At 38.4% G+C, this 26,560-nt stretch overlaps 1 protein-coding gene across 6 annotated transcripts in view; it reads right to left on the reverse strand.

Annotated features, from left to right (window-relative positions):
* Positions 1–26,560, reverse strand: part of FIGN (fidgetin, microtubule severing factor) — a 318,372-nt gene that overhangs the window by 107,237 nt on the left and 184,575 nt on the right. The window contains exon 1 of one of the 6 annotated variants that reach the window (XM_054207891.1): positions 24,727–24,876. The exons of 4 other annotated variants lie outside the window; for them this stretch is intronic. The gene's annotated coding sequence lies outside the window, so the exon portion shown is untranslated. Of the gene's footprint in view, positions 1–10,628; positions 10,834–24,726; positions 24,877–26,560 lie in introns of those variants that run through there. One more of the 6 variants, XM_054207892.1, reaches the window with a different exon arrangement.

Here is a 26,560-nt window from a genome sequence, read left to right on the forward strand (position 1 = left end):
AGAATATATTTATCAATCTTAGCATTGCATTAACCTCAGTATTTTCATTCTATATACCTATATTTTTCTTCCCTTCGGGCTTCTCATGCCACATTAAAATAGCCTGAGTGAAACAATAGCCGTGCAGTATATGCTTGTATGGGTCGACATTCATCTCTGTGCAGAAGGTCAGCATAAGGCTTACGTACCGTATTAAGTCCTCATTTTGAGGTCTGAATTAGGCTGAAGTGAAGGCCTTGTTCAGCTCATCTGTACATGGATGAATTCCACTCTTTGTTTAAAATGCCACCAAACAGTCCTGATCCTTTTGTATGGGAAATTCTCACAGACTTTCCAACTGGGAATGTTACTTTGAGCCTATTTCAACATCTAGGTGAAACGTTCACAATGAAATTCAAAACCACATGAAACTTGCCTGGTTTCGGGTTTTGTTACAAACTCCAAACTAAGACCAGGCTCCTTGAAAGGTTCACAGACCTTTCCAGCAAATCTAGATTAATAACATTTAAACCATTTGAATTGTGAAAACAAAACAAAAGAAAAGAAACAAAACCACCAGAAAACAAAGAACAAGAACATCTAACTACCCTCCTGCATCAGTTCTCCCAGGGATGCTGGTGTGATGCATGCAGACTTTGTAGTTACTATGTAGTATATCTAGTAAAGGTTTTTAAGAGCTATAATAATAATAAAAAAAGATGTTTTGTGAAATAATCTTTAGTGGCTTTACATTAATTACATGGATTTCATTTGTAAATGAGAGTAAGTTTTCAAAGTGGCAGACAATGCCAGAGTTCTTTTAATGCTGACAGTCTGGCAGCATCTGTGCTCCCCTTGTGTGCCGGCAGTGCAGACCTCCAGGGCAGGGCTCCTGCCTGCCTTCCTCCTTCTGTGCTGGGGAATCCCTCCAGCCTCCCACTCTCAGACCTCACGTGGTACAACCGCAGCTGTAATTCCCTACTAGGATGTGCTGCAATAAATGGCCTGCAAGTGCTCTTTTTCAGAGTTCTGGTCATTTGTGAATACACCGACTATTTTCTTCCTTTGTTCGGAGGACAACCTGTTTTAAGAGCTCAGGCAACCCAAATCAGACTTCTATACCACCTGGATCCCCACCAAGCAGCTGAGGTGGCTCCAGATTCCACATGCCGGGACATTTCCAAAATCTGTGTGGCAGGACAGACCTTCATGGACCATCCCTATCAGGTGGAAAATGCTACCCCTTCTCTCTCTGACCTGAGCGGTCATTCACAGAAACCTCAGTTTCTTTAGCTAAGGGTGCACTTACTGCCTTTTAGGACCTTTGTATGTGTCAGCATGAGTGCAATGGATACCTCAGCTTGCTAGACCTGAGACTCCAAGAGGCAATGACACCTGTGTGGGCCTTAAAGTATTGATAAATATAGATCAGAAGTAATTGTCTCTTTCTTGCATACAGGCAACTAATATTTAGTTGAATTAACGCCCTAAATAAGCTCAACAGCAAACAATGTGACAATGGTCAAACACAGAGGGGGAATCCGTTCCAAATATTAATGTTACATGTTGCTTCCAGGTTCTTCCCAGGAGATTGCAGGGAATTAAATCCTCCCTTCTAGCCCTACTGCTGTTCTGTACAGTTTGACTGAAGCTTCAAACATCTCCAAGCCCTAGGTCAGTGACTAAGCCAGGAACACATAATGTCTTCCTGTACTCCTTTAGCACACAGTGTGCTGCCTTAGGTACTGGGCAGTACCTCATTTCACAAAATGTCACTTGACCATAGGCCATATTTAATGTAATCCTGACTGTGTCAGAAAGAAAAACTTTATATATGTCCATAGAGGCACTTTTTGCATCTTTGCTGTGCTGATGTAAAAACTGATAACTTTTACAACTTGTAACCACTTTAGATTCTGTGGTTTTGAAGAGATAGAATTTCCAATATTTTTGTTCTCTTGTTTGTCTGTTTCCACTTCTGTGGAATGGGGATGGGGTTGCCTTGATTTCAGTGAGATTTCTAGAATCATAGAATCATAGAATCTTCATGGTTGGAAAGGACCTTTGAGATCATTGAGTCCAACCATACACACACAAAACCCCTGCAATCTCTGCCACTAGAGCATGCCCTGAAGTGCCACATCTAGACGTTTCTTAAATACCTCTAGGGATGGTGACTCAACCACCTCCCTGGGCAGGCTGTTCCAGTGCCTGACCACTCTTTCAGTAAAGTAATTCTTCCTAATATCTAATCTAAACCTCCCCTGCCTCAACTTCAGACCATTTCCTCTGGTCCTGTCATTATTCACTTGGGAGAAGAGGCCAACACCCACCTCTCTACAACATCCTTTCAGGTAGTTGTAGAGAGCAATGAGTTCTCCCCTCAGCCTCCTCTTCTCCAAGCTAAACATGCCCAGCTCCCTCAGCCTCTCCTCATATGACTTGGTCTCCAGACCCCTCACCAGCCTGGTAGCTCTCCTCTGGACACGCTCCAGCACTTCAATGTCCCTCTTGTACAGAGGGGCCCAGAACTGAACACAGGACTCGAGGTGAGGCCTCACCAGTGCCAAGTACAGAGGCACGGTCACTTCCCTGCTCCTGCTGGCCACGCTATTCCTCATACAAGCCAGAATGCTGTTGGCCTTCTTGACCACCTGGGCACTCTGCTGGCTCATGTTAAGCTGGCCGTCCACCAGCACCCCCAGGTCCTTTTCTGCTGGGCAGCTTTCCAGCCACTCTTCCCCAAGCCTGTAGCGTTGCTTGGGGTTGTTGTGACCGAAATGCAGGACCCGGCATTTGGACTCATTAAACCTCACACAATTGGCCTTGGCCCATCGATTCAGCCTGTCCAGGTCCCTCTGTAGCGCCTTTCTACCCTCAAACAGATCAACACTCCCACCTAACTTGGTGTCGTCTGCAAACTTCTAGCCAAGCCACTTATTGGTCATTCTCTACAATCTTGCTGAATACTTGATGCTTTTGGCATCACAAAACTATTGGCCTCTGAAGTCACTTCCATTTTCCATTTTAGTCCTAGAGGAGAAATTGTTCACAATATCCAACAAAAATATTCATTTAGCAAGTGCCTGTATAACAGAACAATATATAGATGTTTGTCACATAAACATCTGACAAGACCTATGCCTTCTGGCATTTCTTGAATTTTGAGTGCTTAATATTTTTACTTTGGTAGCAAATGCATTTTTAATACAATTTCTCCATTTTTTTTAAGCAAACTTTAGTACAGAAAGTCCCTCTTGGGAAACTGTAGGAAGGAGTTGAATGTTTTTAGGGTTTTTGTTCTCTGTCTTCTTTTATTTTTTACTGTGTTGTTCATCAACTGGTTAAGAACCACACGAATCCCTGTCGTTTTCCTTAACAAATACATTAATAACTTGTTCTCCTCATTTAAAATAGCCTCTCCTCATTTGAGTAGAGGAGGATGAGGTGCCCACATGAGGCCAGTAGGATTCAGAGACATTTGACAGTGACAATGGAATACCAAGGCACACACAATTACAAACACATTATTTCTCTTTTTCCTGTCTCTAACTCCTTTTTTCCCTTACAACTACTATCTTGGCCTTGGTGCCAGCATCTTTCTCATTCCCTCCCTGATTCCTTATCTCAATCCCAATCCTTCCCATTCGCCCCCCCTATCTAGTACCAGTCCCACTCATAAGTCCTTGTCCTAATAACCATCGTCACATTTTATGACGTTTGACTTGTGCCTTTTTCCTCTGCCCAAACACACTTTCCTTTGGGTTTTTTTCCCCTTCCTTGATGGTCTCCCTTTTCTGCATTCTGGTCAAACTGCTTCTTATTCTGTGTTGCCCGGTGATTTGCAGGAAGAAGGCCGAGAACATCTGACAGACACCTTTATTCTCTTTGTATTTAGCACCACTGGCAATTGAAAAGAGAAATCTGAGAGCAAGTCCTGCTCAGATCTGCAAGCCCCAGGAAAGAATACATCCACTGCAGACAGAATCTTTGAAGAAGCTGGTAAGTGAAATATGCAAACAATTTTACAGAGGATCAGATTTCTCCAGACTGAGGAAGACCTTCATAGGCTGGTGAAAGAGGAATATCCCTTCCCAAGCTCTAAGTCCCACTACATGCAGTAGTCAACAAAATATTTCAAAAATTTCTTAACATGAGCAAAACAGATTTTCCCTCAGTGCATTCTGAGAAACAGCTGACCATATTTGCTGAAAGTTTTGAAAAAATAGCCCAAGGCAGATATTTGGCATGAAAATTGCTGCCCAGTGGTTTATGTTTGACAAAGTTACAAGCAACTGGAAGAAGATTCTTACTATGAAACCTTGACTTTAAGTATTCCACTGGAAGACCCTACAATTAATGATTACCAATAACAAAAAATTATTTTACTTAGCGCTTAATACTTAATGACTTGATTTAGTCAAGGCCTGGAAAGAAAAAAACACTTTATTTTGGAGGGGAAGTGGAATGGTGAAAAATAAACAACAGTATGCTTACAAAATTGCAATTTTTTCCCAAGTGCTTTTTCCAAGCACTTTATATGCTCTTCTCAGAAACATTTTGTATCTCATCTCCAAATGCACATAATAAAATCTCGCATCTACCCTACAAATGAAATCAACTTCGGAATCAAAGGGGAGAAAAAAATTTAGCTGAACACTGGTATTGCTCAAAATCGCATATACGCACAGAAGAAAGTTAACCTAATAGGTTACATGCTATAGGATCTGCATGTCCGATAAAGTACCCACAAGCCTTTATTTGCTGTTGCTTTAGGAGCAGACTTTACCCACTGTTTCTCTTTTGATGAGTAAAAGTTCCTTTACTCTTAGACAAATATCTTGCTCTAAGTAACACTCCTACACAATGTTATTGATCTTCACAGAATAAAATTCTTTTTATAGTAAAATTAAGACAATGTTTATGACTTACTGTTTTAAACATTGTCTTTAGTGTTGATGTAGGTGTATTTAAGTCATGAAGCAACTTTATCAGTCTATCTGTGCAGTCATTTCTAAAGCTTTTCATTCTCTAAAGCTTTTCAAACAAGTGAAACATTTTTAACTATTCTTGCTAGAGATTCATCTTGAGGAATGTAGTGTTTATGAGCCTTAATCAAATATCCAAAATAAAATACCTTTTCAACATGCAGAAGTACCAACACGTCAGCCAAGTATACCTTACATTTTTGAAGAGCAAAAAAAGAGAAAAACTATTTAGACTTCAAACATCTCTATTCAGATAATCTGAGCAACACAGCTGTTCTACATGTGACATTCTTCCATTGCAAGAAACATAATGTCTGACTTAGGAGGCAAAGTTGTTAATAAAGTAAATTAATACAGTTGGGTTTGGTGCTATTAATGAGAGCATCCTTCCCTACTGCCTGTAATGTAATAACTAAATCTTGCTAACTTGTACTTTCTTCTAACTTCCTTAGAAATCTCAAATTTGCTAAATGCACAGCATTGGCTGCAATCAACAAGGCACTTAAGTGTGTGCTTAATTTTGTGCACACGAGTAATCACATTACAGTAAATGGAACTTGAATGCTCAAAGTTAAGCACACACTTAAGTGCTTTGCTGGATCAGAGCCAGAGCATGACAACTTGCAGGTCATCCTTACTGCACCGTAAGAGATCACAAACCTTAAATATCCTGTAGAAACCTTCTTTCCACTTCAAATCAACAGTACCAAAGGCAAGGACAAATATATGGTAATAAGTAGCTACTGCATTCTTTTCTTCTGTTACAAGTCACTAAACTGGCAGCAGTACTTACGATATAGAAAATTACCAATACAATAAATTCTCTTAATAAGTATCCATAAAATTACAATTTATTTTAAAGATCATCATTTGTAATTCTATTCTCATAAGACCATTAGGCACATGGGTCTTTTTAATTTTAAAAGACCTGCTAATAGTTCTCACAAAAGAATTTATTCAAGACCTTGACCTTAAATTGATACAATTGCACAACTTAATCAGAATTAAACATGAGTCAAAGTACCATACAATATTATCACAGGAGTCAACACAGCCCCTCAGCAGCCACGCAGAGGATGCTATTTGTACCACAACCTTGCGTATCCGGCGTTCTGTTTCTAGGGATCTAATACTCTGAATTAAATGTTTTTATTAAATGTTTTCTGCCAGTTATTATGCCAAAGAGGTGGGGAGGGGCATTGCTGATGACATTTCTTCTTTCCATGCAACTGAAAGGACAGAAAAATAGTCTAAGAATCTTTTCAATTCGGTCACAGCTTTTCAATCTAAAATGAAACTTTATATCCACTGTGCTACACACTTCATTATTTCATTTTCTGGCTAAATGGACATGGTTCATTCTCCATTGCATGTCCATTCTCCAGGACCCATTTCTTTCTTCAATAATATGAAATTAATATGTTTTTAGGATCAGAAGCTACATTTTAGATCTAATTTTGCCTGACTGTTGACAGCACTCAGATACAGGGAGCTTCTATGTTTTTCCAACACATAAGTTTCTTCACAAAAATTAGCAGGGTGAAACAGCAAGTAAGGACACACTGCCAAGTCTGGTTCTCTACCTATCTACAAAGTAGTTTTCACACTTTCCATGACTGTGAATGTCCTTCTTTCTCTATTTTTTTTTTCAAATCTTAATTAGGAAGAACTGAAAAATCCTTCTCTATACTGAGAGTGTTTGTGAAGGGGGAGGGGATAGGGGAACCAAAAAGCACATTCCAAGCCAATTCTGATCTCATTTACAGGGATGAAAATCTGGAATTAATCCATTGAATTTAACAGATATGTTCCGGGTTTACATAAATGAGATCTTACATTTATAAGTGGAATCAGTGTTTTCCCCTTTGACATTCACATGGCTCAAACCAGAAACATTTCCTGAATAAAAAAAAGGCCAAACCATCCAGTTGGGAAGATTGGCATAATTCCATTGAAGTCAATGGAGCTGTGGTAATTTACATTAGCAGATGATCCAGATGAAAGTATATAAAAGTTTTCAGAGCAGGCTTCTTTCATTTAAAACTGCATTATGTTAGGTGCACTGTTGATGCTCAGAAATAATGTGCAAGTTGTTAATCTCGCTAGACCTGGATTTAAAATTAGACAATGCAATAATTAGTTTGGCACTATCATTGTGCTACCTAGAGGGTAATAATGTAGGTCATAAAATATCAGTGATCAGCACAACTTTTCATACAAAACAAAGAATCTGTACTGGGAGGGAGGAGAGGAGGGAGGAAAGAAATTCAGAAATTGGTTGTTATCAGAGACCAAACTGGGCTGTGAGGTACTGTACCACCTCACAAGATGCTGTGTTGCATATGTCTACTTATGTTTCTCAGCTCCCAAGTGTGCAGATGATTCTGTAGGGTATAATTGATTCAAAGATGTCTACAAGCTCTCTTTCTGTACTATCTTCATGTCTTTATTATTAAAAGTTTAGGAAAATAATTTATTTTATATTATTCTCCTTTTTTTTTTGCTTTTGCTTAAAATATAAGCATATGCAGAGCAAACAGTTTACAAACATACAGAAGTGCAACACTATAGTATATATATCTTGATTTGTTTTCTTGACAAATGACTACTGGCAACATCAATAATTCAAAGGGAGAAACAATGAAAATATAGAAGAATTGCATTTGTACACTTCTTTCTGTCCTGTCAGTCATTCTTGCTAGGTTTGTATATAAACACAAAGAAAATTAGGAAAACATCAAGTCTGAAAACCAGTCTTGATGAACACTTTCTTACTTTTTGTACTATTTAAATGGTCAGCATGCTTACATATACACATAATGAGTGTATCTCATACATACATCTCTCTATTAAGAAAACAGTATTGTATTAGCTTTTATACAATCAGGCTGTGTTTTTTAAGATACACAGCAGAGTTCAGTGAACATAAGATGAGAACACATATACAGGTGCGCAGTCGTCTGAAGTATCTCTACGCCTCTTGTATATATACTATTAGAAAGTGCACATTCGATGTTATAGATGCATATATTCATAAATCATTTAAAGTTGTGCTTTTCATGTGATGTGAGGCACGGATACAAACTTGCTAATGATAATTATAGAACTGATGCTGATTTAGTCATTTCAAGAAAGCCATGGAGGCATAATTAGTGTCTGAATGGCCTCAATATTGCATTATTAGGAGGCTAGGGTGAAACTTGAAATGAGAACATCAAGGCTGATAAAAGAAAAGAAAACATGAAATACATACATAATTCATTCTGAGATATTATAAAGGTTTATAACCAGAAACAATAATTTGCAGAAAGCATCTCATGTACTGGAGCCAACTGCAATAATTTGGTCAACCTGTTTAAGATCAAATAGTATTCTTAGCTATTCTCAGTGGTATCTTTCTAATAAAGTAGCAGCAAACAGACACTGTTTGCTTCTGGTCACTTTTAAAGAATGTTCAGTTTATCAGTGGGGACTTTAATCTCAAGCTTCATAGAGTACAAAAAGAACATTGATCCTACTGTTTTGTCCTCTAGGCCACAAGGCATGCACATTTTTACATTCATTTGTCATAAAACAAAAAACACATTTTGCCCTTTGAAAATACCAAATGCCAGCTTTTAAACAAAATAATTTTCCATCACATTTTTCCCTTTCTTTTAACCTTTCCATCATTCCCCCCCACCCCCACCCCTCCGCCTTCCTTTTATCCCAGACTAATTTCCTCTCTCTCTTAATGCCTTTCTTCCATTTTAAGTACTAGTAAGAACTTTGCAGAATCCTTGTTTTGGACCCCTGCCAAACTAGCCACTGTTTAATGATTTGACATGGTAGTTTGAATTAATCAGAATCCTTCACAATCCTCTTTCTAATTTTCCTTCTAGATAGGTTACAGAATATACAAATAATACCCAAGTTATACAAAGGGATGTAAGATATCATCTGGGTTAGACCAGGTCTACAGATCCAAGAAGCTGGACAAAATCCACCCTTTGTATATCATTTACTTCAAATTTACCTTCTCTCCTTCATTTAAATAAATTTAATATGCAAGAATATCTTGGAATTTTGTAAAATTTTGCATATAGAAACAAATCAATTTGTTATTTTTCTGTACTTCTTATTTGAAAATAATTTTTTTTCACTTGCTTTGCAATGATCTAAAGTTGCCACTATCAGAAATGTGTTCAGTAGCCTCCTTTTATAATCACTGGATCAAGGGCCTATACCCAGTTCCCCACAAAGAATGCAGAAGTCTTGCCTTCTCTGGCTCTGGAGAGCCAGTTATTGCATATGGTGAGTGGCTCCTGCTCCCAAGCCCTGCTCAGCCCTTAGTTCAGGCCAGTGTAACTCTTTCCTTGTCACAGATTTTTTTTTTCTGTAAAGTATGTGTTTTTTGATGGAGCCATGAACATACAACGATGTTTTCTTGACCAAAACTGTAGAAAAGTCTTGAATTCTGCTTTTGCTTGCCAATATCTAAAAGAACCCCACTGGTTAGAAACCTCATTAAAGGTTATGCAAGGAAACGTGCATATCCTGTGTCTTCTCTCAAAACATAAAATTTCTTCATGAAGTAAAAAGCAAAGGATGCAATGTTACTAAATGGTCTGTAGCTTGAATTTTAGTGAGGCAGATGCATACACAAGTACAAATTTATAACACCCTTTCATGTTTTATGGCTACCAAGGTCTAAATACACATTTGTCTTTAATTTTCACTTAAATTAAGTAAAATAGGTTTTTTTTAAGTCCTGAATCAGCTTGCAAAAACTAGCTTTGGAGAAGACTTGTGAAAGGATAACATTCACAAACTTGAAACCACTGGGGTAGATTCCAAATGAGTAGACAAGTATGCTCACTCTGTCAACTCATCTTTTTATGAACAGCATAGCTCATTTCATCACAGTCTTCTGTGCCTCATTGAGTTTGTTTTGAAAGTCTGAAGTTTATATAGGATAAAAGAATATTACAACCATGAGCGATAAGGATGATTGAGAAAGATCAGAACGTGGCAGATAGGACTTGATCCTGAAAAAAATGGAACTCCTTACTTCTCATTGTCTTTAGCAGTTATTATACATTCGGCACTAGAGAGAATCCAGCTTCTGCTCCTCTTTTCCCCCCGTACTTTTTACTAGTAACCTTTAATTTTACAGGAGGCACAATTAACCAAAGGAGCAGCTGCCAGGAAAGACTAAGCGTGTGACTGTATCTAAAAATCAGCTAGCCAGATAACTAGCTGGTTATCTAGTAGTTGAGACAATCACTTTCACTTTCATAACTTTCTACACATTTATATTTATAATATTATTATTTGATATAATCTTGCCAACATTTATAGTCATTTTTGCAATCTAAAATAGCGTATACTGCAAACTAACATGCTTTAAAAGAATGGATTGTATTTTAAAATAAATTTTGAGAAAAAGGTTACACAAAACTGGAGATGAGCACAAGGTCTCTCTCATAATTATGGGCTTGACAGTATTTTTGAGCTGTGAAAATATTTTTCTATTTCATCATCCATCATATTTCCGGTAAGTTGAACTACTCTCTGCAAGATCCAACCCAAGAATGATGGTCTCCGATGCAACCCAGACAAATATGCTTCCCCCAGGTAAGACTGGGACCAGTGGGAACATCTGGAGAAATGAAGACTTACCCTGTATATCAGAAGATAATGTTAGGGAACATTTAAACAAATTGGACATAAATAAGTCCATAGGACCTGATGGAATGCCCCCATGAGCGTTGAAGGACCTGGCTGACGTCATTGTGAGGCCACTCTCAATTATCTTAGAAAGGTCATGGTGATCAAGGGAGGTTCCTGAGGATCAGAAGAAAGCAAATGTCACTTATCTTCAAGAAGGAGGATTTGCAGAACTACAGGGCAGTCATCCTCACCTTGGTCCCTGGGAAAATGATGGAGCAAATAATCTCAGGAACCATATCCAGACACATTAAGAATGAGGTGATTTGGAGTAAACAGTGTATTTGCAAAGGAGATATCATGCCTGACAAACTTGATAGCATTCTATGATGAAATGACTAGCTCAGTGGATGGTGGAAGAGCAATACATATTATTTATCTTAATTTAGGACAATGGAACAGAGTGGAACTCATCAAGTTTGCAGAGGATAAAAAACTGTGAGGAATTGCTGATAAACCAGATGGCTGTGCTGCCATTCAGAGGGACCTTAACTGGCTACAGAAATAGACCAACAGGAATCCAAATAAGTTCAACAAAGGGAAATGTGAAGTCCTGCTTCTGGGAAGGTGTAATTCCATGCAGTAGTACACGCTAGGGCCTAACCGGCTGGAAAGCTGCTCTGCAGAAAAGGACTTGGGGGGCCCTGGTGGACAGCAAGTTGAACATGAACCAGCAATGTGGCCTCATGGCAAAGAACAGCAACAGCATCTCAGGCTCCATTAGGAAGAGTGTTGCCAGCATGTTGAGAGAGGTGATCCTTCACCTCTACTCAGCCCTGGTGAGAAACATCTGGAGTGCTGGGTCAATTCCTGGTCTTCCCAGTACAAGAAAGATATAGACTTACTGAAGCTAGTCCAGCAAGGGGCCAAGAAGGTGCTTAAGGCACTGGAGCATCTTTCACATGAGAAGAGGCTGAGCAAGCTGTGGGTGTTCAGCCTGGATAAAAGAATGCTCAGGGGGGTCTTATCAGTCTGTATAAATACCTTAAGAGGGGAGTAAAAAGAAGATGGAGCCAGTGATATTTGGTGGAAGAACAAGAGGCAATGGGCACAAACTGAAATGCAAGTTTATTTAAACATAAAACCTCACTTTTTTACTGTGAGGGTAGTCAAACACTGAAGCTGGTCGTACAGAGAGGCTGCAAAGTCTCCGTCCTTGGAGACAGTCAAAACCCAGCATGATATATCCCTTAGCAACTGGCTCAAGCTGACCATCCTTTGACCAAAGGCGTTTGACTAGATAATCTCCAGAGGTGCCTTCCAACGTCAGCCAGCCTGTAGGTTCAGCCAGAAATTACTGAATTTTCCCTTATTACCGTTTAAGATTCATTACAGTAAAAATTCAACAGATACAAGACCAGCTAAGAATGGGTAATGAATATCCAGTTGTTTTAATTCCTTGACATGCAATGTAACTTCCTCTGTATTTAAGAGCAGCTAGCAATGCAGTTGTTGTAAGGCTACTACCACTAATTATTATTTCTGTATTATTGTTATTACTGTCATCTTAATTGCTTCTGAGATTCTATGACTTGTCTCTTCAGCCTTACCAACTGCCTAGAACAAATGTTGCATGTTTGGGGATAACAATAGCATTCCATTGTGTGTATCCTATATTTGATGTCAAAAGATGTGACATTGAGTACTCAAAGACATGCATATAGGCATAATACAATGGGTGTTTTCCCAAGAGGATCTTACAAGGAAAGATCTTTCACAGCACTGCGTTTTGAAGGCTCAACTTACAAACCTGTTTGTGTTTGGCAACTATCTCCAGTTGAAATTGTGTTATTACCTTGCGAGTGGCACAATGCCACTCTAGCAGATGGGCATCAGCATAGGCATGCCAGAGAACTAGTACGTGCATTGAGTTTAAGTATTAGGGCTCAGATACATATCCAGGTATAAGTGCCTGTAAATTTGCCTCCTGGTTGAGGGAGTATGTAATCGCAACTTCAACTCAGTTTGGCGTTACTTTTGGCATTCTCAAAATACTTCTGAGATTACTGAAGAATACAACTTTGTTTGTTTTCTTGGCAAATAACGGCTGTGATTAGCAAGGGTACATGGGTGAGGGAGAATGTATTACAGCCATCCACTCTCCCAATATTCCCTTGGGGAAGCACGCAGGGATGTACACAAGTACAACTGCTGCCAGGGTGAATTTTCTTATCTAATATAATAGCTCAACTGAGTGTGGAAGGCAGATTCATGACCTTTCATGCTGCAGAAGTGTGCATATACTGCAATTTCTTCTGAATAAGAGTGCTAATGTTTCAAAGTGCTATAAGGGTCTCTACTTCTCCCTTGCAATTTTATTGACATTTTTCTCCTAGTTTTCATTTGTGCTATAGTCAAAATTTTACACTAAATCATTTAAGTTTGCTCTGGAGAGGCTGCAATGCTGCTCCCAGGCACACTGCCATGATTAAATCCACAAGTGAACACTTTGTATATTCTTAAAAACCTTATATCCTAGTACAGAATACATAACGGAGCTCTCAGCCAGTGCACTGCAGTTAAATGCATTTGCCTGGGGGTATGAAATCGAAATGGTTATTTGTATTAGGATGCAACTATGGATAAAATCATGTAATAGATACAACTCTGCTTTTAAACATAACACATACAGTCTTTCCAATAATTTGTGTGTGGGCAGGGGGAGGAAACGTGTACATGCAGAAAATTTATATTTGCTCAAATTATATGCTCAGATTTCAGAATCTGCTGTATCTTGACAAAACTTAATTGATACTAGCTTGCATCACACAAGTATCCACTTCTATGGACTTTCCAAAGACTCTTGACTTTTTTGTTTTTGAAAAAGGTTTGAATTAAATTCTTAGGGTTGAATTCTGCTTGTGTTGAATTCCATGGAACAGGGACCTCAGCTTCGATGAGTATGTAACCTGATGCACGGCCAGCCAATTTCCCTCTAAATTTGGCTAAATTATAATTTAAATTATGATTTAGGTATAAAAAACTGCACAAAATTGCATGAATATTGTAGTAGAAAAGTTGGTTTAAATGAGTTTGACACGACAAATCAATTTACTATCTAGTTTGACACATTATTTGTATTTTTACCACTAAGTGTTCCCTCAGGAAATCATAACAAAGAAAGAGATGTAGAGGTGCCCAATTCAGTTGCGTGGTGTTGATTTTGAGTTTTATGGTATCAGACGTGTGCTTGTGAGACATAACTAAATTTTAGTAACTTATGAGTTGCTCATTATGAGCAAGTAACTTGTTTCTGTGACACAGTAAACAGATGCTATCAAAAAGTGCAAGATTAATTAAGTATGCCCTGCACGTACTTCAAAATGCCTTAGTGATTCACATTATTGGTCTCAGATGCTATTCGCTATACCATCTTTCATATATTTAGCTTAAGAAGAATGCACACAACATTGACCAAAAAAAGCATCATTTTACTGTGAAGTCACTGTTAATGAACCAACACTCCTGAACAGATATACAGGTTACGTGGCAAAGATCATAACCACATAATATCAGGTACAAGGTCCTGTGGTCATAGATGTTCTTTGTGTTGAGTTTTATACCTAACAATCTGCAACAAAGTGCATGGAGTGTAATTTTATTGTGTGCAAGATGTCACTGTATTAAACCACAGGCCATCCAGAGAAACTATAGCCAACAGTAACTACCTCTGTAGCTCAACTGCAGAAAATTCCTCAAGAAACTTACAGTGTAACTGCCTGTGCTGACTGCGACAAGCTGAAGCCTGTGAACCTTCTGATGATGACAGTAGTGTAATACAGGATGAAACTCTGACCACTTAGCTGAGACACTAGGTATAGAAGCAGATGAACTCCTAGGAAGAAGGGCATTTCTCTTCATTAAAATTTAAAATGGTTCCTCATTTGCTTTTGTACTTCTACAGAATGAAACTAAGACCTTGTTGGGAAAATCATGATTAGGAGAGAAAATTATTTTCTAACTCTAGGTAATTGTAGTGCTATAATAGCTCAATAAAAATGTAACTGAAAGTGACATACTTCTGTATTTTGCTACAAAAAAGTTTTATCAGAAATTCCCAGTCAGCTCTGTGACTTGTTAAGTCCTTCTTATATCAATAATGAGAAATGGAACTAAGCAGAAACTTGCTGGCATGAGTGGGTTAGTTGGAATAAAACAGCCTTTAAAGTTCCCCCATGAACCCAGTTAAGTATCTCGTAACAATCACAACAGGACATGGGCCAGCAAATCCATTCCAGGTATTACAGATATCTCCGTCAACCATTCTTTCTCATCAATAAAGTCACAAAAGGATCATAGGACAATTGAGATGTGAAGGAACCTCAGGAGGTTTCTAGTCCAACCCCCTGCCCAAAGCACGGTCAGCTATGAGATCAGACCAGTTGCCCAGCCATTTGTCAGTCTGGTCTTGAAAATCCCCTATGACTGCACTCTGGCAACCTGTTCCAGTGTCTGGCTATCCTCATGGTGAAATTTTCTCCTTGTGTCCAGTTTAAACCTCTTGATTCAATTTATGGCTGTAAAAGATTAAAAGATACCTACAATATATCAAAATAACAAACCAAAATACATTCTCTTTGTAGACCTGTGTTTCTGCAAAGGACTTTTTGTTTAGGAGTTCCTTTTAAATATGCAAGGTATAACTTACGCATAAAATACAAGCTAATCCATAATTTGAATGAATGCCTCAAGACGCAGCTATTTTTTCATAATCTCAAGAAATGTCATTTTGACGGTTTCCACCTAGTCCCTATTTGTTCCCATCAGAAAAGCGAAGCAGTCAGCACAGCACGGTTGACAGACTGTGCTCAACAGATGCCCAGAACTGGAATAGCATGGGGTACTGAGGTCAGGAGTGAGATTCATTGGCAGAAATGTGTGTGGGAAACTTGCACAGCATCTGCCTGCATTATGCCTTTTTTCAAGTCAATGCTATTTGGCCCTTGCTTTTTGAGCATCATATTTGCTCAGAAATAAGGCTTTGAACAACAGATACTTATTAATTCGCTGTTTGCCAGTTCTTGGTAATTACTGCTGGTAATTCAGGAGCCCAATTACTGGTTTATAAAAGTAAGATTTTATTGGAGAAAGGCTAATTCACCATGTTGTACTAAATTCGAAGGTCTTTACTCAGTTCTTAGGCAAACTACTGGTGTAAGGGATTGAGAAGTTGTACAATTTCTTAGCTGCCATTTTGTGGCAAAGTTTTGTTTCCATTTGTCGTTGGTTTGAAACCTCTGGTTATATTCAGTAGCTCAATTTTTACATACACAAAAAAACCCAACCCAAAACAACTTCAAGTATAAACCTGGGAAGTACCAAGTAACCATTAAAAAACTGTGATTGACTTTGTCCTGATAAATATATATGGCGGACAAACAGATTCAATATCACCATTTCCCTGGAACTAATACCTCATCAAATCATAACTTCATCATTTGAAGTGACTTTATGAGAAGTACAAGCTGTGATGACCAATCAGACACAATACAGAGGCACAGGAAAGCTGTTTTAGGAAGACTAGTATAGATTAAGGGAATTCAGCCTTAATTTTACTAAGACAATTAGTTAAGTAAAAAAATTTTATTAAGACAATTAGGAATAAGGCTATGAGGAAACCTTCTGGAAGCAGCAGAAAATATTCCCCTACTGGCTGATGAAAAGAAGAAAGTAAAAGGAATGTTATTGTGGATTTATATGAAGCACATATAGCCATAAAGATAGCTAAGAGAACAAATCACAAAGACAGACATTAGAGGGAAAGTCCAAGCTGAGAAAGGCGTTCAAAATGGAAAGGAATTACTAAGCCATATTTGGAACTTGTTAAAACACTGATCAATGCTGATTGTAGAGAACGGATGGACCCTCTCACTGCAGGTGCCCTGCACTGGAGGCCCATGTGCAGATGGGACAGGCTGGAGATGGGACAATTGCTGGAGAATGCCCAGAATCTGTCCAAGGACGGGTTGTGTGTCAAAGGTAGACCATGGCTCCATGTTAATGTATGAAAAATTCCAATGGCAGTATAGTTTGGGAAAACTAACAACTCATGTATCCTCCTTGCCTCCACTCATTTGAAAGCTGCATTGGTTTGTGATTGCTGTGAGGAAGTTTCAAATCAAATTGCTCAGATGTCATCTCAAAGCTGTGCATTCTTATAGAAACAAATAGTATCTCATGGGGCAAATGCAGTTTTGCCTGAATTTCAGCTGGTCTTTCATGATGACCTTTCATAGTATCAGTTCTCAGTTTTAAATCAGCAAGGTACCTCCAGATCCTTAGTAAAAGCTAACAAGGTACATTGCTGCTGATGAATATAATGTCTCTCTATCAGTGCAGATAAAAAATGAGCTGAGGAGCAACAATAACTTTATATGCTGATTTCCTTGATTGCTGTGAACTAATAAATTAATTTTTTTCCAGCAAATTCACTAAAAAGACATGACAAGACACTCCAATGACTTAAGGCTTTATGTTTCTGTCAGCCTGATAAGTCATGTTATAAGCCAGGGTATGAAGCAGCACAGGCTATGGATCAAAAGGAAATTACAATGCAAATTCTTTTTGGTTGACCACTGTCCTTTGAGACATGCAATTCCAATATTTTGTTGAGATATCTGTAGTTACCAGCAAGAGAGAATACCCCTTGAATGGCTCCATTCCTTCTCTTCTGTGAAAACTCAGAAGATAATGATGGGTCATTGCTCCCCTGCACAGAGAAGATACCACGGGGACTGATGTTACTCCTCTTGCTCAGTGTGTAAAAAAAATAAAATCTAGAGGCTTAGAGAGGAGACATGGTTTGCAACATATTCACCTGAGAAATCACTTCTCTTCCTGTGTCAAACTGCCAGCTTTGGATCAGAGGCTGTGCTGGAGCTCGTTGAGTACGAAAGAATGGCTTAGCCAGCAGGGTTTTGTCTGTAAGAGGAATTTGGCTTGGGAATTAAGTCTGCCAGGTCCATCAAATCCCTATTGCCTTTGGGAATAGAAATGGCCTCTGAAATAAAGAGGCTTCATTGTTTGCTCTGGAGGGGTTTCTTACCTCTTTCCAGGAATTTATTTTCTGGTCTCTGAAGAATGTTATATGTATTTGGGGAAATTATGTCAGGAAACTGAGATCTTCAGGTGGGCATAATCTGTATTGTATGAATTAAAAAAAAGTTCCACATTTACCTTTTTATTGCAGAAAATCAAAGGGCTTATTTTGGTGTACAATATGTGATATTGGCCTATATTTTAATAATGTGAATTGTGCAGATATTGGTGACCAAACAGAATGATGATAATTCAGTTTGTTTCTGGGATCACTGGCATACGTAATAACTTGGCTCACTGCACCGCCAATGGATGTAACTTTTTAAAAATATATGTTTAGAGTCTTCAGATAAATGGAGATAGGATGTCTGTGAATGGTTCCAGACTGACAGCGCTAGGAATAACAGCAACCTACTCATTGCATGGTCAGAAAAATTTTACCAATTCCTCCGCAAGGAAGGAAAGTAGGAAGTAGGCATATTTAGGGTTTTTTCCCATTTTTGTAAGAGGGATATGTATGTTGTTAAAGTGATGCTGTTTCCTACTTTCTTTTCTGCTTTGGAGCCCCTTCCAGAAGAGCGGTACTCTCTTTGCTCCTAGGCAACACTAGAGTCCTTCACAAGACTCAGTGTTTGTAGTTGGAAAGGTGTACGTCATATCCACAATCGAGCCTGTATAATAAATTGTTTGAAATCTTGCAGTCAGTCCCTGGAAATCAGCTCTTTGAGGGGGCACTGCCTTCTATTGTTCATTCCAAACTTGCAAGAGGGGTTGGGGAGAAGGATAATCATGTTGGACACTAGACTATAGTGCTGCTCTGCTGTACTGCTCCCTGAGGGTCACTTCAGTGGGAGTTTTGCTTTCTCAATAACTAGGCCCTGCAGCAGGCCCTAGTAAAACAGGAACCAGTTTGCCCCTGCTGCCCCCCCACCCCCCATCTGAGTTATTGCTTATTTTTCTGGATGCTAGTTTGTTTTTAACAAGTTTTTGTGAGGGGAGCAAGATAGTTTGTTCCTTGTTGAAAATGAACTCCAAAATGCTCCACTGCCAGAATATTATTTTTTTTGCTTGTGCTTGTTTTCATGTTCCAGTTTCCCTTTGCATCGCGGTTGAAGCAATGACATTAAACTCTTACTCCATGGACTAGTTCTTAAAATAGGACTATCCTAAAATACAAAAAAAGAAGTTTTTCTTTCCCTTGAGTGAGAGAACAGGAGAGGGATGTTCCGGTGATACCCCTCTCTCCCTATGCTGAAGGGTAAACCTATATATTTCACATAGAATCTAATGAGAAGTTACACAACTTTCCTTAATGTTAGCAGAAAACAGAATCATTATTTTTTAAATGTACCTATTCCTCTGAAACAATGAAAATTAAAAGTTACAATGTGCTTCTGCATAAGAAGATAATAGAACTCTATGGAATTACAGTAGCAACACTATAGGAGTAAAAAATTAAGCAAGCCAGTTTAATTCTTCTTGTGAAGCCTCTACTTCTCTAGAGTGATGTGCAAAAACAACAAACAAACAAGCAAGCAAATAAACTGACCAGCAGTAACTGGGAGTCATCCTCAGGGTCACAGACCAAACCAAAATCACGACCATTTAATGTTTTCAAGGAAAATGCCTCATCTATAACACTGAGTCACCAGTGTATAATACCAGGGGGTTTTATTGCATTAAGCTCTAGGTGGAAATGAAATTTCTGTACTCTCCTATTATGGACCGTGTGTCTGTTGGGTCTGCAGCACTTGAGTTTTATTGTCCAATTTGCATTCACTGTCACCTCAAACTTCTGTAATGGAAGGTTGGTGTGACAGTATTGGAAACCACTTTTCCCTCATCGTTGGTTGCATTAATTCATAACTCTGCGACATGCAGCCTTCATTTAGAGTGCTTCAGTCTGTTACCTGTTACCTAGCTGAGAATAGCAGCTAGTAAAGCTTGAATGAAAGAGGAAAGGTAATTAATTAACTTAAAGACAAATAAGTCTTTAGAGGCATCTATTTACTAAAAAGGTGTAGTTTTTGTGGACCTACCAAAGAAGGAGATGGTAATTCCTCTTTGTTCCAGTATTCTTTGCTCTGCAAAATAAGGTAATTTCTGCACCAGCTAGCAACAGTTGTCATAGAACTTATTATTTTCTAAAATATATCATGCTAATCTCGATAGTTACAAGTACATCACTAGGTACGGCTTTAGATGTGAGTAGCTAGCCTGGCTAGCCAGACTAGCCAGGTCATGTAAGTTATTTCAATTAGGGGACGAGACTGGTGAGGGAAGCACGTATCTCTGATGTTAAGATGTTTATATACAAGGAAGCAGAAAAATCTTGCCCCTTGTTAGAAGTGAAGTACCACACAGTTAGAATGAAGTGAGAGTACACAGACAGGCAACATTGTGCGCACTAGGACAAAGCAAATGTGCACCCTGGCTTATCTCAGAGTCTTTGTTCGTGTACCCATGTCCTCAGTGGCACCTTAAAACCGGTGGTATCTTTCACAAGTTAAAGTCAGTTACTTGAATCATATGCTGTATTAATGAGATTAAAAAGCTCATTTACACTTCAATGCCATGATTATAAGAGTGCAGTAAACAACATCTTTCCCCTCCTTGCTATGTAACAACAGACTAATAGTTTGAAAATTAAAATTTTGGAGGTTTTCTTTCCTCTCTTAAAAATATTAAAAGGGAAAGACAAAACTGAATTTTTAATTTGAAGCCTTTATATTCTACTTTCCTGCCACTCCTCAGGAATTTTGTGTTTCTTCCAAAAAAGCCTCAAATTAATCAAGAAAAGGGGTTTCTGATGAGATGTTTGAATATTGTTTTTCTTTCAGAGCCTTCTATGAGCTTAAAATACCAATTTCTAGTGATATTTGTCAAAACACACTAAAAACTACATTTTAGAAATGAACAAGGTTTTATTATTTTGAGTGTCCCACTTCAGAGAATGCTTGCATGGAAAGAAGGCCTTCTCTGTCATGCACGATGCCATCACCCACACTGCTGTGCTGACATGCTATGTCTTCCAGTTTGATCCCAGCACAGAAGAAAAACTGGAAATCACACACACATCAGTACAGACCTGTGGGCTTCCTAACTGACAGCATGTAGTTGAGGTAAGGAAGAAATAAGAAAAAAATAATCTGCCTACCTCTTGTCAGCTTCTGTTGAAAAAAATATCTGATTTCCATAGCAGCATTTTAAAGCAAAATTTGGCACCACTACCCACACTACGGTCCCTCTTTACAGAAACTAACTGTAATATCAATCAGAAGCCTTGCACTAGTGAAAAAAATTACTCTTCACTTATCTGTATTGTGACTTCAGACAAAATCTGACAATGGAAACCCCAACCACCGATTGGCAGCAGAATTTCTGATGGTTTATTTAGTTTGACTGACTCTGGTACGTTGCTACTATGAATATAGTTGCTATGGAAGGAATGCTTTACTGCTGTATTTTCTTCTAAAGGGGTCATGATTTTGCAACATGTCAAATAACACTGACGGCTTAATGTCTGCAAACAGTACACCATTTAACAATTGCTATGCACAGCGAGGATCGCAGTTCATAATTTATTATTCAGAAATTACGTAAAAATATTTTTATGATAAAGTGTGAGGATATGCTTAAATATTCATGAAAATAAACAATACATAATAAATTCATTTTTACAATGTCAATAGGTAATAAGAAAGTAATCAAAGGTGCATTTAGAGCTTTAACAAATGAAATGGAATTTCAGTACTTGAAAGTGGTATTTTGAATTAGGCCAACTCTATTGTTCTCCAAAGCAATGAAAATATTTTCACTTTCTATCCACCAGAACATCATTAAACTGCACTGAGTTGTTTTGCTCTCTCAAACTCAAACAAAAAAAGCCTCCAGAGCAGGAGCTTTCCATCTCAATTGTCACTGAGTTTCTTAATGCGCTATTTGGCTCTAGCAAAGATCAAACATAAGCAACGGTTTAAAAACTGAGCCAGTAGTGGGCTACAAGTTTATGAAAACATGATCCAGTAGAGACAACTAATGATAAGACTAAAAGTATTCTGTCCCCGTTATGATCTTCTCTACAAACTATATATATGCTTCAGTCTCTTAATTAGTGGCTTACTAGTTCTCAAATTACAGTCTCTTAAGAGAGGACTGATATGGCATGGATGCTCCCCAACGGTTCAGGGATACCTTAATGCTAAGCAAAAACGTAGCATGACAGAAAGGCCAGAAGCAGTGTAAGACACCACTGGAAGGAGGATTGATGGCTACATTACGCTTCATTTATGCTGGGTGGACATAGCTGTTCAGAATACAGTTTCCAAGTCAATCCTAGGAGGTCAGTTTGCACCCTTGCAAACAGCATTTAAATTTATGAAATTCTTTGCTATCTGAATGCCAAAAGGGAGTGCTGGTCCCTGTTTTTTTGAATGAAATGGCATGTCTCATTCAAGAGCTAGTAGTATCTTACTGGCAACAAGCAAACTTCAACTGAATGGAGTATTTTATCATTTCCCTCGTGCTTCATGCCGGTTAGTCCTCAAAATTACGGCTGTTATTTTTGCTTGCATCCTTCTGTTGGTTACAAAAAGGAGTTTCACAACACTTAAGAGCCTGCCAAGAGACTTTTATGCTTCCTAAACAATAAATAAGACCAGGTCTTTAAGAACTGTCAGTTTAATACCAAGGGGAACAAAGAATTAACTCTTTGTAACCAATAAACTTGGAATTTTACAATTAGTATTGGAAAATGAGCCAAAAAGGTCACATTCCTCCTGTAGCAATTTCTCAGGCTGGAATAGAAAGCATCATACACAAGCAATTTGATCAGCATAGCTCTGGCAAGTGTTCCTGGTTCTCTTAAAATTCATCCTTTTGTGTCTTAATCTGCAGTAAAAAGGGCAGTCTGTCCTGCTGGCGCACATACTTTCCATGATTTTTAAAAAGAACTTTTTCACAGCTGACTTGACGTTTGCATTCCACATGCCAGCAGTGTCTTCACTAAGCGTGTGAGTGGAGTAACAATACGTATACAATGCAGCATGTCACTTAGTAATATATCATGGTGCAAAAGAAGATTAATGACATCATCCAGGTAAGGGACAGGATTTGCCTAATATGAGAAATGCAATCATTTAAAAACACAGAAAGAAGACGAGTGATGATGGAATCTGGGCAGGAGGCATGTAAAGGACAAGAAGCCTATTACAGATGTCCCTATTTAGGAATATCTGGCACTGATTTGGACTTCTAACCATAGGGGAGAAAAACAGTAGCAGAAAACCGGTGACTTGTCAGACACGCTGCAGACTATGGCTGATGTCTTTCTATTCTTCATCAAACAAAATTCAGAACAGTCTTGTGTTTTATTGATCACATCATAAACAAATTAGAAGTAATAATGTAATAACTGAAGGTTTGCCCCACAGTAAGACTATGCTTACAATTACTCGTTTATTTTTATTACCATATAACCTAGAAGCGTTAGTCACAGAGCAGGATTTCATTGTGATAGGGGTTGCACAAACACAGAACAAAAAGATAATCCCTGATTGAATGCCCTTCAGTCTAAGGACTAAACAAAAGGCAAGGGAAGGATACGGATTTAAGGAGAATTATGACATGAAAATATTCATCAGCAGAATCACTGGTATCGGTTGATCAGTTGATTTAGTGACCCAAAGGGCTACTTTTTTTCATGATTCTTTGCAAAGGAAAGTTTTAAGGCACATTTTTAGTCTTAAAGACAGCTTTTCAAATGTGCATGGGATTTCCTTCCTATAGCAAGGGACAGGGTAGCACTATATTTGAAAATGCATTAAGTAGAGGCTAGAAGCCAAGAGTATTGGGGGATTTTTGACAATACAGAACCAAACATGCAAGTGGCAAGTGGAGTAGTTTAGATTAGAAAGAACCAAAGAATGGTCTGGATGCAATTGGGAGTACAAGTTAGATCAGCACTGTCATTATTTCCATTGTTATTGTCTCTGTTTATTATTAAATAAATTGTTTATTAAATAGTGATTCACATTTCTCAATGACTGTCAAACTATAGTAAAACCCCTATGCTTAAATTCAAATTGTTTGCTGTATGGTGCCACTGAATCCATCAGCATAAATCCAAAAATGAACTATACCTGGCAAAACAGAGCAGACTCAGCTACCCGGAAACAAAGAAACAAAAAATAATCAGTGCCATGTAAGTTTAACAAATGGAACACCATCACATCACCCAGCCTGGAACACACTTTTCCGATGTAAATATACACTTGCAAATAAAAAACCTCCAAAAATTCAGGTAAATATTCAGTTCCAGCTAAAAAGCTGCTTGTATTAAATATTTTATTTAAAATGAGGGGCAGGGAGATAAACTGAACTAATGATAGAAATTGAAGTAGATTTTCTAGCATCCTAGAAAAAGATCCAACCCCTTCACTTTGCCATAGTCTCCTGCTTCAGGATGGCCATTTGCTTATGGAATTCAGTTACTATGTATAAAATGACACCAGCTGAAATGTAAAATCATTATCAAAGTACAATAAAACCCATTGAAATCATAGTTTGTATACAGCTATGCAGTCTTCAGCTGAAGAATTTTCTCTTTCTCTCTCTCATACACATGCATTTTGCCTTCAACTGCATCTAGAATAAGTACATTTTCTGGGGCTATTTGACTCACAACTTAGCCAGACTACACTAACTGATAGCACTTATTTTCTTGGAAAGCGTGTTTTCTGGGCATTGAAGAGCACAATTTTGCTGAGTGCAGGGCCCAGCACTGGGGAAAAAAAAAAAAATCAAAATTTGCCACTTATTAAACTAAATGTCCTTGATGCTTTGTGCAGACAAAAATACTCTCCCCTTGACCCCCCAAGTCCATTAACTTTAGGAGAGCATTTCTGCAGTTGCTGGTCTCCTATGGTGCCCTTTTCACAGCAACATGATAAGCTCTCAATATACAGTGAGTTGTTCTTTGTAGCATAATGTAGGATATATGGTAGCTTCTTACCTTCCTCCCCCTCTGGGATTCCCAGGATTTGTATACTGTGTGTCCTTCTTATCTGTTCTTCTAAGAGTTCCACCTAGAATTTAAGAATTTATGAATTTATTATCTTTCCCAGGCTTAGTCAATAGATAAGAATTGCACTTTAACTTCCCTTCACAGTTTTTTTTATTGTCAAGACAGTTCGAGTTACTTGTTGCTCCAGGCTGTCTGTTAATTTGTTCATTCTTCCAGTGTTGGCATGCTTTACTTATCCATGGGCATAAAGCATACAGTGATCCTGGTAACAGGAAGCTTTTTAATTTAATCTGTAGAGAATCTGAATTAAGGCAGGCAACAGGGCCATAGCTTTACAGAAAACATAGCCACACTGCCTGCATGGCTCGACAACTCTAAAGAAGACTTGCATATTCTCGTCCCAGTCTGTTCTAATATTAATGCAAAGACCAGTATTGATTTTTTGGGAGATGCTCTTTTTGTTGTTTCCCAATCAGGAACAGAAAGTGGATCCTCCTAAAAGCTTTATAAAAAGGTACTGCTATGGTTTTCACTAGCAACAATCTAGAAATATCAGGTTCAATACTGAGATGAAGCAGTAACTTCACATCAATTTTTCCTGAATGATTCTTCTTTAGAGTTGGGATACCCGTCTTTGCAAATCTCTCGATTCCTTCACTTGGAAACATGGAATCATAGAACTGCCTAGGTTGGAAGGGACGTTTCAGATCAGCTAGTCCAACCATCAACCTAACACGGACAAAAACCACCACTAAACTGTATGACTAAGCACCTTCTCCCTTTAACCTCTTCCCTTTCTTCTGCTGAATATTTCTGTGAAATCCTGTCAGCTCTTTCAGGTCATATATACAAATGATCTGGATTGCACCATTAAATATCTTGCTGGTTTTTTTGTAAGTATAAACACTACAAGCATACAAGCATATGAGAGACTAGTTAGGCACTGTGTCACATCCCCCTTTCTGGTCAAGATCCAGAACATATGATTGTATTCTGCTATTTGACATCAATTTGTCTGAAACCACTTGCCTGCAGTTTCTACACTTCTCAAGTTAGGACATATCTAACCACAATTTAACCAACTCACTCAAGGAAAGCCACATTAAAATGCTCCTTAGATTAATCTGTACAGACTATTTTCCATATGTTCCTTAAATATGACAGTAGGATTGAATTTAAAATGTCAACACATGTCACGTTAATGAAGTTTAAAAAAACCACCTTATTTTAGTATATCTGGGCTTGGCTGAACTGAAACTGATTGAGAAATTAGAATATGTTGGTGAAAAAATTAGCTTTAGGGTGGGTACTTCTTGGAAAAAATCTTCATCGGAGTGCTTGCAGCACTGCCCAGCAGTGCAGGGCTCTCCACAGTGAGGATGAATTAATGAAACCTTCCTCTGCCCCATCAGCAACACTTGCTTGTATCCTTCACTGGTTCCCTCTCTCCCCTTCCTTTCCTCCCTTTTCTGTTGGCTAAATCCCAAGGGCAGGGCAGTTGTGGTACTTTCTGATCTCCTGCCTAGAGCTGCTGCTACAGGAGCTTTCACTGTGCTGTGGAAGCCAGGACAAGTCCAAGTGTAATTCTGGTTCTTTGTTGATATCTTATTATTTGTGCAAATACATTTCCCAGTTTACTTGGAAATTTACATAACTGTGAAGAGCATGAATGTCTTGCATATATGAGCAGGGCATAGGATACCCTTGGGTAAGTCTGGCAAAGAAATACATTAATATTTGTAAAAAAAACATTACTGTTGTGCGATACCTGATTATATGACAGAGTTGTTCCCTGCTAATGAGCAGGTAGCCATGGCCTAAA

The sequence above is a fragment of the Rissa tridactyla genome, chromosome 7, assembly GCF_028500815.1.
Source record: "Rissa tridactyla isolate bRisTri1 chromosome 7, bRisTri1.patW.cur.20221130, whole genome shotgun sequence".
NCBI classification, from domain to species: Eukaryota; Metazoa; Chordata; class Aves; order Charadriiformes; family Laridae; genus Rissa; species Rissa tridactyla.